Genomic DNA, 12,455 nt, shown 5'->3' with positions numbered 1-12,455 from the left:
ATTCTGGGGAGGTGCTTGAGCACAGCCTGGAAAACACACATGGTAACGAGTCACGTACATCTGCTTTTCCAGAGTAGTGCACTTTTGTATACTGGTGGCACAATTCTCCACCCTGATTCTCCTACCCACTGGAGCATACTAAAGTACAAAATAACAAATCACCCTCTACCTCACACTTTGCCCTCTGAAGGGCTGCTTTTTCATAGAGTTCATATCATTACTGAGGAATATACTCTAATTGTATAATTGCTATGTAATACTAATGCTATTAATGCTATTTAATACTCTCTGCCCTTACACTTCTAGGGAATTTGAACACAACTAAATTCATAAAGCTTAACCTGGCTGGAGAGGGATTGTTGCCAAGTGTTGGTGACAATCAGATTTGTAGTGACATCTACTTTTTTTACGTGCTGACACCAGACTCAGCTCATCTTTCAGACTCTCAGAACTTTCCTCTGTACAATGGCCTCTTCATCCAGCTCCCTTTGGTGACACTGGCCCTGGTCGCACTACTGCTCTCTGTAAGCCTGGAGGAACTTGACAAACTGCAGCAGGCTGGGGAAGCAGCAGCCACTGACCTCCCACCTCTGCAGGTGGGGTGGCTGTGAATCCCAGCATGTGCCTGGTCCTGCAGTGCCAGGTGGTTTGTGCCTGTCTTCAAAGCCTACAGCCCAGTTAGAGGAGAGAGCATTGCCCAGGGCCAACTCTTCTGCTTCTTTATCCCTTGTTTCATTGCCTAGGGCAGGATGCTTGCTGTTGTCCACATTTCACATTATGGTGAACTGGAGCCTGGACTCGGCACAGGCACAAGCCCAAGGCGCTGTGCAACATACCCCTTTGCAGAGATCTTTACCGAAGGTACAGTGGAAGTCAGAGAGTTAAACAGTTAATGTTAATAGCCTTCATGCCAAACTATTTAATGTTTGTTTTAAAACTTCAGCAATATGCGTTCCACAAAAATAAACTTCTGATATTATTCATCTGCTGAATCTGCCTCTATCTTATTTTAAGCAATGGATAACGGATAAGGCATAAAGCAAGTGACAAGCAATTTAACCTTCCTCAGTAGACAAATACTGTTTATCTTATCATGTAAATTATGAAAATAGGCCTAGAGGATTTGGCACACAAAACTCAACACACAACAGTTTGAGTAAAGCCTTAGAAGAAGATAACAGGCAGTCCACCATTAAGACAAGGGGGTGAAGGGTTGTATGACATGTGCTTGAACCACCATTGTGTATCTGAGACAGACTAAAAGAATCTTTAAAATCATTTATTGCTGTATTACTCTAATGTAAAGTAAATATAGAAATCTGAACCTGAAATTGTTTAATTTTGGCGCTTGACATCTCTTTTTTTCAGTAAGTGATGTATGAATTCACCATGAATATTTTTGCAAACCTTCTGACACCACTAGTTTGAATAAAGTGTTATCGATTTCTAATCATGATCAAGAGAGTATATAAAAATGAGAGGTTCAAGACATCATGGAAAGAGGAAAAATCATTTAGAATCTAATCAGTACACGGTGAATAGCACATAAAAGGAATATTGGGTAAAATAGAAGGAAAGAGGGAGGAAGAGCAATTTCTGTGAGATTATAACTGAAAAGATATCCATACTATCTACATATAACTGAGCCAGCATACAGCCCTTGATTAAATTCCTAAAATAACACTGACAACACTGTACTTGTTCCTTCCACTGTCATTATGACAAACAGTCCTGGCACGAACCATGACGGTGAGGCCCACCCTCACCCCTGACCTGTCTTAAGCAAAGCTATGGTACACCTTGCAGGCACTTGACACACTTACATTCTCCATTTCCTTATTTCCAAAATCTGCTGCCTGAACTTGTGCAGCCTTACAAAAGGGCAGCTGCAAGTTTCTCAGCTGTGTAGGCAACACTGAATTTTGCCATCCTGTGGGTTAAGAAAGAATCAGGGCAGAAATACCTCAAGGCACTGACTGGTACTCATGAGCACCAGCAACTGGGATGCAGAGCTACCCCTGATAAAGGTCAGGCAGCTCACTCTCTTACTTGGACCTAGACCATTCAATAAGGACAGAAAGCAACTCACTACCACTGTGAATTTGTTGCCTCCATAAGTCTGCTTTCCTTAAACTAGTGCCTGCATTGCTCAATACTAAAGAAAACCTGCCATCCAGTTTCTTATTATAAGTAGTGAGGCATTGAGCACTGACAGTTGAACATGTTTTGTATTAACTTTAGCCTAACGCCACCACAGATCAAAAAGCCTCCAAGGCCTGTCCGAGACCTTCAAATACAAGAAAATCCCTTGCAGCCACATTCAGCGGGCTGGCAGGAGAAAGGGAAAGGCATGCCTTTTATACAGGAGCCACAGTCACCAAGCAGGGTGCAAGTGGAAGCTAGTTGTAAAGGCAATTACGTTCCTTAGCACTGCCACAAGGCCTGACAGGACAGGGAATGGCTGTCTTGTAGGACTGCTGCAGCAGCCTGTCTGCAACAGGCAGTCATGAAGAAACAGCCCTTGTTGCAGAGATGGACTAGCAGGTAAAATACTCTTTCCATATAGATTAGAGCTCACTGACCAGCTGTGGTGGCCAAGAAGCTGTCATAACGTTATCAGCCAGTGGCTGATACTGGGCATGTAGAGATTTGAAACCACAGGCGGCCCACTTCACTTCCTGCCAGACATTTATTTTGCAATACAACAAACGAAGACAGGCCTTTGCATTGCAAATGCCACATTTCATGAATCTGAGACCACAAAAGCAATTTGGCTAATACTTTCATGTTAGCAGAAGCTTGCTGGTCAAATCACTTTACCTTTAAATAACAGTAGGACAGCAGAGGTCAGAGCAGTGAAGCTGCTGTGAAGGGTTTTTTCAGTCATCCTGAGGTGATCTATGCCAAGCTGCAGACCTGGGCAGGGGTGTGATGGATTCTTCCCAAGCTTCGTCTGTTAGTCTACAACATAAATAAAAGCAGGATGATGTGTGGAAAGCTTCTCTGGTAATCCCTATACCCATATCTCTTACAAAATTCAAATTGGGAATTACCCATAGTTTAAGAAAATTTCACTTCTCCCATACTCATTCAGATTTTGATGTGGTACTGACTTAGAGGAAACCATTGCTGTAAACTATTTTCACAGATGACTAAACCAAAAGGAGATTATCATCACTTCATTTGATGTTGGTAACTAAGTTTTGGAAAATAAAATGAAATAACCCTTTGTTATAGTTTGGAGACTAAGTAAAATCATATATAGTTTCACAACATATGTACTTAAAACTGTAAGATTTCATCTCCTAACCTTTTATTTCAAGAACTATTTATGTAGATATACTGTACCTTGGGCTTTTTGGTAAATGGAATAAAACAAAAAATGAAATGAACACCATGTACAAAAACCATAGTCCACACTGCCTTAACTCTGGTCCTTTACTTGCCTCCTTGCAATTTATTCCAACACTACCAACTTTTACCCGTGAAAGGTCAGCATATGATTTTTTTCAATGTCAGTTGACACATCCAATACAGTACACTGATGGAGCCGGATGAAAAAAAATCCATATACTTATAGGAAAGGGGTGGCACATGAATTAAAAAAGTAATATTGTCTATTTTTCCATAGCTTGTAAATGTTTTAAGTAATCATTATATGTATTTATTTATTTTATTAAAAGGAGCGACATTTTTGTTTTGATTTCCTTGCTCTGATCCCACTTATTACCGCTGTCTTTGAAACTCCACAGACACTGCATTTGTTTTACTGACTGGACATTTCTGAAATAGTACCACTATCAGGTAGATCAGATTGTTGGCAAAAGCTTTGGCACCAAAGAGACTCAACAAATAAATTTCATCACGCTGACCCTGTACTAAACAGCAACTTTATGTGGATAACCTCATGGGAATGGAAGTTGAGAAAGAGCTATTTCAAGGCCGCCAATAACTTAATCTCTGTTTGGTTCATAATGCAAAGCCATTTTTGTTTCCTTTGCTCACTGTGCTAAAGAGTTTTTGGGATGCTGTAATCCTCATAAGGTGGGGAGGGCAGTGTGGGGGGTAGGGCTTTGCAGGAGGGAGAGGAGATCCCACTCAAATTATGCCCCATTTAAAAAAATGAAAAATAAACAAAAAGCCAAGTTTTCATCTTGGAAATTCTCAGCCTCAGTTACATGAGTGCAAAAAGTAACTTTTATTTGAAGAACTAACACTCGCTTCTTTGTTAAGAAAACTTAGGGCACAACCCAGCAGACATGAAGGCTCCTATGTTATCAGCAAACTATTTCCTGGGTATATGTTCACCCTTTCCATGCAGCTTGCTTATTTTTTCAACTCCACCCCCCCCCCCCCCAAAAAAAAAAAAAGAAAAAAAGAAAGAAAAAAAAAGAAAGAAAAAAGGCAGTGCAAACAAACTCTGTAACACCACTGAATGATCTGTGTTTTGCTGCAACAACTACTATATATTGATGTAATGGAAATTTCATAGGTGTCCAGCCTTGCAGAAACAGGATTGGAAAGGTGCCAAGGGGAACCCTAGTGCAGCACTGCTTGTTCTTTCCAAGGTAACAGGGCTCTGCGCCATGCTGCTCGCCATCATCAGAGAATGGGCTGTAAGAGGCAGAGGCAACGTGCACAGCCCAGCAAAATAAAGCGGGTAGAGGAACGCAAACCCCTCACTCCCCTGTTAATGGTTAACCTAACCCCTTACCCACAAACATGTCACCAGTTACTCTGCAAAGCTATCATTGCAAGCCTGAGCACTGCGGAGGAATGAGCTTGAACGATTATATTCTCTGCCCATTTGCCTCTCCTCCTAGTTTTGAGCCTAGATGCTGGTGTGAACTATGTGTGATGGGACTGGGAGAAGGCAGGACTCTCAGATATACCGTGTTCCTTCAAAAGTCCAGAAAGCCAAGGATGGAGAGAGAGCAGCAGGAGAGCCTGGCCGCATGGCTCCGCTGCGGGGACACCCTCAGCAGCTTGCAGTGGCTCTTTCCCACCTGCCCTTCTGTCCCCATTGGTCACCAGGCAGAGCACCCTGCAGTGCCCTGAGCCTCTCACCCCTCTGGCAGGCACATGGGGATGCAGGAGAGATGGGAGGGAAAGAGGGAGGCACAAGGTCAGGTGTGAAGGGTGTAAAAAGGGAACACGAGACACTGTGGGCTGGGGAGGGCTCAGGGGAAGGGAGCCAGGTTGCTGCTGTGGGCAGCTGGGATAAAACTTAGTCATCAGTAATGCATAGTTTATGGGTCAAATGGTTCTGCTACTGGGTTCCTCCTGCTATTCCCCCTTAAAAAACAAAAACAAAAACAAAAACAAAAACAGTTTTGAATGAGCAGCAGCAGCGATGGGAAAGGAAGATTATACATGAGCCTAAATCAATAGCAGATACCACATACACGAAAGTATTCCTTCCTACAATTCTCTGAGTCTCCTCAAGCAATAAGCCAGACAAGGATACAGAAAAAACATAAATCCTGAAGAACAGAGATGCTAGGCCCTGTAATATCATGTGCAGTAGAATGGAGCAGTCTTCACTGCCTAGGGCACTGAGGTGATGCTTGAAAGTAATGCTCTCCGCACCATCCCCCCAAAATTGTGGATCTCTGCCTCCACAGCATTGTCTGGCGGCATGACCCTCTAGCTTGCAATAAGCTCCCCTCTATGCTCCTGCATGAGAATCTCCTTGTATCCTGGGAAAAACAGAGAGAAACACTGCATCTGCAAGACACTGAAGTCTCTTCTGCTGACCAGATTGAGCCTGGTGGTGTAACAGAGCTGAGCTTCTGCTGAGGGGCCAGTCTCAGGAGTCAGTGAGCTGCACAGACCTCTACAGCACGAAGAGTGATATTAATACAAAAAACAGGTGGTGCACAACTTTCTCAGTTGTGCTGTTTTGAATTTTTTTTCTTTCTGAGAAAAATGACGATGACCTCTGTCCCTCTATTACTCTAACTAAATCTTTAGTACAAACTTTTGACTTCTTTTAAAATACAATGCACCTTTTCATGAAGCTGCCCTTGGAAATCAGCCGTACTGAATATTGCTGCATGTATCGAGATACAGTACAGTTTATAGGGTACGTTAGTTTCTAAAGAATTGGAAGGAGAGATGAAGTAGTCTTGTGAGAGGAAGCTTTTTTTTTTTTTTTTTTTTTTTTTTTCAACTAGAGAGTCTATGGATTTCACAGATTTTACTATCAGCAGTGGCTGCCAGCCATGGCATTTCTATCTCATCAAGCCAGAGCTTTAAGCACACCTTTGCATTTCACCAAGTTTTGTCCTTGAGAAAGTCAGGTGTCCATGGCTAGTTGTAGCCAGACATTTAACCAGATACCCTATCCAAATGCACGAAAAACAAAGGGCTGTTGTGATGGGATAAATGCTTCCCTCTGCGGCCAGCATTTGCATTTTCACTCTCTTTGTCTCTCAGTTCATTGCCCTAGTAAGGTGTCTAGCAGCTGACAACAAACAGAACTCAAAATTTAAGAGAGCCTGCAAATGCCAAGTTAGCTTTACTTGCACATTTAGTGAAAGAAGAGCCTAGGCATCTTGCCATAGTAAAGTAGCAGAACAAAACAAAAACAGAGTTTAAAAGTTTATCTGCTGGAAACCTTTTGTAACCTCGACAATGCCTTTGTATTTCAGGGCTTTTTAAGCTGTCCTTGTCAGGCTAGAAAGATCTCTGCACAGTCGAGAAAATACCTCCCTAAGTTTGGTCTCACAAGACCCTGAGATATGATAAGGCTACAAATCCCAGGTTTTAAAGAAACAATGACAACAAAAGACCAAACAAGCAAAAGAACAGAAGATTGGGATCAGGAGATGAGCTATGGGGCAAAATTCCAGTAGTTTACATTTTTCAAATATCAGGAAAAACCTTCAATTGCAAGAATGATTTTCATGTTTGCTTTTTAGCCCCCCTACCTCTCTAAGAGAGCTTTTTTTTTTTTTTTTTTTGCTTTTTTTTTTTTTTCTCCCCCACTTTGGCTTCTCTAGGCAAGGATTTTTCCTCTCTGCTGTTTATCCTTTCACTCAGTCCTCAGTAAAATGTCAGTAAACAATTGTCATTTGGTATCTGTAAAAGATAATGCAGGTGGAAAGGGGAATACTGAAATCCAATACCTCCCTGTAAGAAACCTACTGTATTATCAACACCAGATAAACTTCATCTTCTCTGTTAGAAACCTGACCTTGTAAATACACTTACTAGGGTAATGGTAAGGGAATACCTATCCAACATGTTTGGGTAAGTTATCAGCAGGTTTTCCTAGCAGAAGGCTGAAGCTTTTTGGAAATTAGATAGCTGATCCAACTTTGCAGTGTCACCTTTAAGGAAGGTTTTCTCTGGATCTCAGTATGAAGCGGGTGAGTTTGCAAAGGAGTTATAATGGGTCCCACTCTGAAGTGCTGGGTACAAAGCAGCAACAAGGTCAGTACAGTGCCTTCAGTTTGAACAAAGTAATTTGAAAAAAAAAAGTCACCTTTACTTAGCTTTCTCAGCACATCACATACTCAAGCATTCAGTTTGTCTCTTCAGTTGGAAACTGTCTTTTCTGTTTGGAAGTACATTACCATCAAAACTGCACTTCAGAGTCTAGAGCTTTGAGGTAAATATATTATTATGTGTGAATTTTGTCATGTGTGAATGTGATTTAAAGAACAAGTTAAAGAACCACTTCCACTGATTAAGACCTGGGCAAAATTCCACTAGACCACTAGAAAGCCATATACAGCCATCCTGTATTTTTGTGGTGCATGTTTGCTCATATTCTAGTAAACTTTTCAAGTAAGCTCACCACTTTTTTTTCTTTTTTTCTTATTTATTTATTTATTTTTAACCTGCAAATTCCTTGAAAAGAAAGGAAGTGCTTTTGGAGCAAACCTTGGCAATACATCCTAGCTCTTGCAGTTTCTGTTCTCGAATATATGTTACTCTCATAAATACAGTATCAATAACACTTCACAAATATCTAATGAGTGAAGTGCTGGACTAAAATCTAGCCACTTATCTAAAAAACAAACAAAAAGCAAACACACTCCTTTAAACTTGTTGAGGAAAAATTATCTTCAAAAGACTATTTTTTTTTTTAATTTACCTCAATCACATGAAAAGTCATACTGAAGTCATGAGAACTACCTGCATTAGCATGAAGAGCAAGATTTGGTCCTGAATGACTCAAATAAACTCTCTGCTGTTGACCTAAATTCTACATATAATTCAAGTTGGGCACTAATGCTGTGCTGTTACAACAGAGGCTGTTTTACTTTGCAGAAATGTCTGGACCACAACTATGTAACTACTAGACAACTTTTGCTTTTTACATGCTTTAGAACTTTTCAGGAAGACAACTGTTTAAAAACAAACAAACAAAAAAAATCTTTTTGTTCTAAGGTTTAAATTGCATTGGGGTTCGACTAATTTAAATATAGATCTTTGAGATACTTATCTTGAATACAATAAATGACCACCAGAAAATTACAGGTCTTCTGCTACAATACTACCAAGCCTGAACTGGTGTAAGATCACGATTCACAACATCCATATACAATCCCCAAAATAGCATCCTGAAATATTAAACAGCTTGAAAAAACTTTTCATCTTATATAAATATATATATGAGTCAGATTTTAAAGAGCAGGAGTCAGTCCATTCAAAGCCTGAAAGTAAAAGACCTGTTTCGCAAAGAAGTTTGAAATGTGCCTTGGAGTTCCTCCTGGCCTATTCTACTTGCATAGACATTCTCCCTTGTACCTCTTTTCTACTTCCTGGACATGTTCCTTATATAGTATGACCATACCTTCTTTGCTTTTCTGTAGAGGCTACCTTGAGTAAATGCAAAAAATGACACATCCCAATCAGCTCTAATTTCAATGGTGTGTAATAAAATCTTTGACAGAGGAAAAGTGATAATAAATATTTATCAACCCCTGGTTTTAGTCCCACACCTTTCCCTCACCACTCGTTAAGTGCCAGCTCTGCTGGGGAGCACCTGCAAAATCTAATGAGGGTGGTGTAGACATTACTGCAGTATTGACATTTCTCTCTCATCTGTCCCTAAGACCAGAGGGAAAGTCTGTCTCAAGGAAGACTTCACCTCATTGAAAGACAACAAGGTTAGGAATTCCTTAAAGTGGACATATGTAAGTCCTCAGGGCCTAGAAGGTCGCACCCTAGGTGCTGAGGGAGCTGAGCATGCCATTGCAAGGCCACTCCCAATTATCTTTGAACAGTTATGAAGACTGGGAGAGGTTTGTGAAGACTGGAAGAGAGGAAATGTCACTTCCATCACTGAGAAAGAATCACAGAATTTCACAGAATCACAGAATCACAGAATCACAGAATTTCTAGGTTGGAAGAGACCTCAAGATCATCGAGTCCAACCTCTAACCTAACACTAACAGTCCCCACTAAACCATATCCCTAAGCTCTACATCTAAACGTCTTTTGAAGACTTCCAGGGATGGTGACTCCACCACCTCCCTGGGCAGCCCGTTCCAGTGCCTCACAACCCTTTCAGTAAAGAAATTCTTCCTAACATCCAACCTAAAACTCCCCTGGCATAACTTTAGCCCATTCCCCCTCGTCCTGTCACCAGGCACATGGGAGAACAGGCCAACCCCCACCTCTCTACAGCCTCCTTTAATGTACTTATACAGAGCAATAAGGTCACCCCTGAGCCTCCTCTTCTCTAGGCTGAACAAGCCCAGCTCCTTCAGCCGCTCCTCATAGGACTTGCTCTCCAGGCCCCTCACCAGCTTCGTCGCCCTTCTTTGGACCCGCTCAAGCACCTCGATGTCCTTCTTGTAGCGAGGGGCCCAAAACTGAACACAGTACTCGAGGTGCGGCCTCACCAGAGCCGAGTACAGGGGGACGATCACCTCCCTAGCCCTGCTGGTCACACTGTTTCTGATACAAGCCAGGATGCCGTTGGCCTTCTTGGCCACCTGAGCACACTGCTGGCTCATATTCAGCCGACTGTCCACCATCACTCCCAGGTCCTTCTCTGCCTGGCAGCTCTCCAACCATTCCTCTCCCAGCCTGTAGCTCTGCTTGGGGTTATTGCGCCCCAGGTGCAGGACCTGGCACTTGGCCTTGTTGAACTTCATACAGTTGACCTCAGCCCATCGGTGCAGCCTATCCAGATCCTCCTGCAGAGCCTTCCTACCCTCGAGCAGATCGACACACGCACCTAGCTTGGTGTCATCTGCAAACTTACTGAGGGTGCACTCAATGCCGTCATCCAGATCATTGATGAAGATATTAAAGAGGACCGGCCCCAGCACCGAGCCCTGGGGAACGCCACTAGTGACTGGCCTCCAACTGGACTTGGCTCCATTCACCACAACTCTTTGGGCCCGGCTATCCAGCCAGTTTCTAACCCAACGAAGCGTGCGCCAGTCCAAGCCAAGAGCAGCCAGTTTCTTGAGGAGAATGCTGTGGGAGACGGTGTCAAAAGCCTTGCTGAAGTCAAGGTAGACCACATCCACAGCCTTTCCCTCATCCACCCAGCGCGTCACTTTGTCGTAGAAGGAGATCAGGTTCGTCAAGCAGGACCTGCCTTCCATAAACCCATGCTGACTGGGCCTGATCGCCTGCTTGCCCTGCGAGTGCCGCATGATGACTCCCAAGAGGATCTGCTCCATGAGCTTCCCTGGTACTGAGGTCAAACTGACAGGCCTGTAGTTCCCCGGGTCTGCCCTCCGGCCCTTCTTGTAGATGGGCGTCACATTTGCTAGTCGCCAGTCAGCTGGGACCTCCCCCGATAGCCGGGACTGCTGATAAATGATGGATAGGGGCTTGGCCAGTTCCTCTGCCAGTTCTCTCAGTACCCTTGGGTGGATCCCATCCGGCCCCATCGATTTGTGCACATCCAAGTGCCGTAGCAGGTCACCAACCAGTTCTTCGTGGATAGTGAGGGCTACATCCTGCTCCCCGTCCCCTTCCACCAGCTCAGGGTACTGGGTATCCAGAGAACAACCGGTATTGCCGCTAAAGACTGAGGCAAAGAAGGCATTAAGCACCTCCGCCTTTTCCTCATCTCTTGTAACTAAGTTTCCCCCCGCATCCAGTAAAGGATGGAGATTCTCCCTAGTCCTCCTTTTTGTGTTGATGTATTTATAAAAGCGTTTTTTGTTATCTTTAACAGCAGTAGCCAGATTGAGCTCCAGATGAGCTTTGGCCTTCCTAATCTTGTCCCTGCACAGCCTCGCTACATCCTTATAGTCCTCCTTAGTGGCCTGCCCAATTTTCCAAAGATTATAAACCCTCTTTTTTCTCCTAAGCTCAAGCCACAATTCTCTGTTGAGCCAGGCTGGTCTTCTTCCCCGCTGGCTCATCTTTGGGCACATGGGGACAGACCGCTCCTGCGCCATTAGGATTTGCCTCTTAAAGAGCGCCCAGCCTTTCTGGACCCCTCTGCCCTTCAGAACCGCCTCCCATGGGCGGTTAGTGTCCTAACTAGTGTCCTGAGCAGCCCAAAGTCAGCCCTCCGAAAGTCCAATACAGTGGTTTTACTGGTTCCCTTCCTGGCCCCGCCAAGAATAGTGAACTCCACCATTTCGTGGTCACTCTGCCCAAGACTGTTCCCGACAATCACATCCTCCACCAGTCCTTCTCTGTTTGTGAAGAGAAGGTCTAGCAGGGCACCACCCCTGGTAGGTTCACTAATCAGCTGCGTCAGGAAGCTATCTTCCACTTTCTCCAGAAACCTCCTAGACTGCTTCCTCTGGGCTGAAAAAGAAGACCCAGGGAACTACATGCCAGTCAGATTCACCTCAGTCCCTGGAAATTGATGAAGAAAATCCTCCTGGAAAGTATTTCCAAACACGTGAAAGACACAAAGGTGATCACGAGTAGTTAGTGTGGACTTCCAAAGGGGAAATCACGTTTGATCAACCACATAGACTTTTATAATGAGGTAACCAGCTTGGTGGATAAGGGGAGACCAGCGTATGTCGTCTATGTGAACTTCAAGTAAAGCCTTTGACAGTCTCCCATAACAAAGCTCACAAAGTTCATTTTAGATAAGTAGACTAAAAACTGGCTGAATGGCCAGGCCCAGAGGGTTGTGATCAGTGACACAAAGTCCACCTGGAAGCAAGTCACTAGTGGTATACTCCAGGGGTCGATACTGGGGTCAGTACTGTTCAACATCTTCATTAATGACCCGGAGACTGGGACAGAGTGCACTCACAGCAAGTTCGTAGATGATATGAAATTGTGAAGAGTGACTGACACACCAGAGGGTTGTGCTGCCTTTCAGAGGAACCTTAACAGGTTGAATGAATGGGCTGACATGAATCTCATGAAGTTCAACAGAAGGAAATATGAATTCTTGCATCTGCGAAGGAATAAACCCAGGCAACTGTATATGCTGGGGTATAAACACCTGGAAAGTAGATTTGCTGAGAGGGTCCTGGTGAGCGGGAAGCTGTCCATGCAGGCTG

At 43.6% G+C, this 12,455-nt stretch overlaps 1 long non-coding RNA gene across 6 annotated transcripts in view; it reads right to left on the bottom strand.

Annotated features, from left to right (window-relative positions):
* The window catches only part of LOC106015519 (uncharacterized), a 302,586-nt gene that overhangs the window by 175,701 nt on the left and 114,430 nt on the right, over positions 1–12,455 (bottom strand). For all 6 annotated transcript variants that reach the window (XR_011806842.1, XR_011806844.1, XR_011806839.1 and 3 more), the window contains exon 4: positions 2,821–2,961. This is a non-coding gene — a long non-coding RNA (uncharacterized lncRNA). The remainder of the gene's footprint in view (positions 1–2,820; positions 2,962–12,455) is intronic.

This window comes from Anas platyrhynchos, chromosome 2, assembly GCF_047663525.1.
Source record: "Anas platyrhynchos isolate ZD024472 breed Pekin duck chromosome 2, IASCAAS_PekinDuck_T2T, whole genome shotgun sequence".
Classification (NCBI taxonomy): Eukaryota; Metazoa; Chordata; class Aves; order Anseriformes; family Anatidae; genus Anas; species Anas platyrhynchos.
Note: the sequence above shows the minus strand (reverse complement) of the source record. Positions and strands in the feature narration are given on the sequence as shown.